The sequence below is a fragment of the Gallinula chloropus genome, assembly GCF_964237585.1.
Source record: "Gallinula chloropus genome assembly, chromosome: 16".
Taxonomy (NCBI): Eukaryota; Metazoa; Chordata; class Aves; order Gruiformes; family Rallidae; genus Gallinula; species Gallinula chloropus.
In genome coordinates, this window is record NC_140101.1 from 12,709,054 (window position 1) to 12,712,243 (window position 3,190).

Here is a 3,190-nt window from a genome sequence, read left to right on the forward strand (position 1 = left end):
TTCTGCTAGATCTTCTATGTTATTGGTTGAAGAGGACTAGATCAAACACAGACCCCAGTAAAACCCCTGGCAGAGGTTCTGTTTCTCCCACTCCCTGCAGTGCAATTCTGGTTTAGGGCTGGCTGCAGCAGCAGTGCAGTGCCCAGTACCTGTCAACACTGTGGGCTGGCAATCGGCAGTGTTAATGCAAGAGGGTGTTTGGTATTTTTGTCCAGCTCTGGCTGTGTGCTGCATAGCCATTGCTTAGGTACAGCTTGGCAGCCTCTCTTAAAGGGGGTCATCTAACCCCTTGCTATGGTATGGGCTGTACTTTGCCCAAACTCATGTGTTGCTTCTGTTTGAACTTCCCCTCAAGGGCAATTCTGAATAAGCTTTAGAGTAAAATACACAGATTTAACTTCTGCTTCAGATGCTTTCCAGAATGATTAGAAGACTTTGAAATGTGACCTTTGGTGTTGCAGCTGATTTCCTTAAAAAAAAAGTATGTTTTGTTTCATGTCCTGATGCCCTGCTAATTTCTCAATGGATGTCTGGTCCATGGTGAAAGAAAAGTGTGCTCAAGAAGGCCAACAGCACCTGTGGGGTTTAGTGTGGGGAAGAGGAGGCTGAGGGGAGACCTGATCACTCTCTACAACTCCCTGGAGGGAGGGTGTAGTGAGATAGGGGTTGGTCTCTTCTCCCAAGTAACAAGTGATAGGACAAGAGGAGATGGCCTCAAGTTGCACCTTGAGAATGGGTATTAGAAAAAATTTCTTCACTGAAAGAGTGGTCAGGCATTGGGCCAGGCTGCCCAGAGAGCTGGTGGAGTCACTGTCCCTGGAAGGGTCCAAAATACACATAGTCGTGGCGCTCAGGACATGGTTTAATTGACATGGTGGTGTTGGATAAATGGTTGGACTTGGAAAAGATCTCTAAGATCATCAACCTTAAACGTTCTCTGGTTCTGTGCTCACAGAACTGCTGTTTTTCACCAACAGCCTTTAATGAATCATTTTATTTAATGGTGCACTCAAGGAAAGGTAAGGCTGGCTCTGCTCGTGGTTGGTTTCTGGTGGTTGAGTTGTGCAACACTGTTGTTCACCTTTTTGGGGCAGCTGTGCAGAGTGGAGGGAAGGCTGTATGAGATCAGAAATGGCATTTTAGCTGCGAAAACTGCCAAAAATAGCAAGATGGTCAGCAAAATCCACCAATGGCAGAGTGTGAGCAATTAAAGTGTTTATTAAAGTATGTTAAAGTCAATAGATTTCCACTGAGGGGTCTGAACTGGATCACTAGGGGAGGGTCTGATTTGTCTTTTCCTGCCTTTACAGGTATGAAACGAACGCTGTGTGTGAGTTGCATCATGATGTTGTTATGGCCATTTTAGGGGTCCCATATTTCAGACCAGGATTTCATCTCCGTGGATTTCCTGGATAGAAATACGTGTGCATGTGCCAATTAGGATATTTTTTCATGTTGCTGAAGAAGCCTTGCAGAAATGACTAACGCCTCCTTTTTCTTGTGGGAGAGAGGCTGAGCCATATGCTGGCCATCTGCATATCATCTGAGAATTTTGCCAATAAAACCTCTGTATTGCCTCAGAAAGTAATCTGCAGGCACCACAAATTTAAGAAGGGCTCTTTGAGGGTGATGGATTGTTCTTTGAGGCAGCCTGGTGTGCCTTTGGCTTTGGGCTGCTGCTCCAGATGGGGATGGTTTCCTACAGGTCCCATGTCACATCTGCCAGCCTTGCATGGGTGTTCATGATGTGTCTGAAGTGGTACTGGGCACTTAACTGGTCCTTTTGTGAAAGTCAATTACTGGGGGAGGGAGGAAGGTATGTGTGTAATTTTCATATCCCTTCTTAGCACCTTCAGATGTAACAATGCAAGCAGCAGAAGATACCTGTGCTGGTTCTGGAAGATCAGAAAAACCTAAGCTATCCTGGCGTGCCAGACTGACCTTTGGGTGCTTGGTCCCCAGATCAGGGTAATTTGCTGGGAAAGGGGAAGAAAATTCCACCAGATCCTCTCTAGGTATAACCCTTCTCACTTGTTGATTAGCTGTTTCCAGTACACTGACCAACAACAGAGCTGCAAGCTTCTGCTGGCTTCAGGATCTTCAGTGTATCATGGGATCTGAAGAAATTGGTAGCATTATTAAAGCATGTTAGATAAGTTATCAGCAGAACATCTCAGGGTCTATAATTGGATCTTTCTGGAGCAGCTGTTGGTCTTTTGCTGTATTCAAGAACAGTATTAAGTGTGTAATGAGTACTAGGATGTTACAACATGTCCTGTAGCTGGCAGTAGAACTACCTTGGGTCAGGAGTCACAAGATTTTGCTGCAACTTTACAGGAGCTACCAAGAGTGAGGAAATGCATTGTGAGTCTGTTGTGTGTGTGTGTTCTCATCTTTTGTGCTATACCTGCACTGATGGGAGCTGATGATGCCATTGAAAAAGACCTGGTGAGTCTGGATACTGGCAAAATGAAAGCTGAAACAGCTCAGAGCAGAGATGGTATGAACAGTGATGACAGAACCACTCACAGAGGGCAGAGACCAGCACTGCCCATGTGTGTGCCCACCTGTTGCCCTCAGTTGTGTTGCTGTGACTATGTTGTGACCTGCTAACCAGGTGTGAGCCATTACCAGACTGGAAGACTTCATTCTTTGCCTTTGGTGGGGTTGCCATCAAAAGTGACATGGAACTTTATCTCATCCCCATAGTTAGAAGAAGATGTGGTGGTTGATGTAGTTTGCATCTGACATGGGAATCAGTTATTTCAACTATACTACTATACTACAAAAATCTCAGATCATGTTTCTGTTTGGAAATGAGTAGCTGTTTGCTGTGCACTTCCAGTTCTGGAAATGGTCTGTGACCAGTCTGTGATGGGTATTACAGAGGCAGTTGGAGTTTAACAATGCAGTAACCATAGCAGGCCAGCCCATGCACCTCCTTCTGTGTCTTGGAGAAGTAGACAGAAAAAAAAGTGAAGTGCTCGTGTGTGTGTGTGTGTGTGTGTGTGTGTGTGTTAGGAAAGTCCAGTTTTAATTAGTGTCTTTTCAGCCCTGTTTCTGCAACTCACTTGTATCTCAGAGTTAAATAGATGGTGGATGTGAACAAACACTAAACTGAGTGTTTATGGTTGCTCCTGGCCATAGAATGCTCTGATTCAACTTGAATTGCTTTGGTGAAAAACACTAT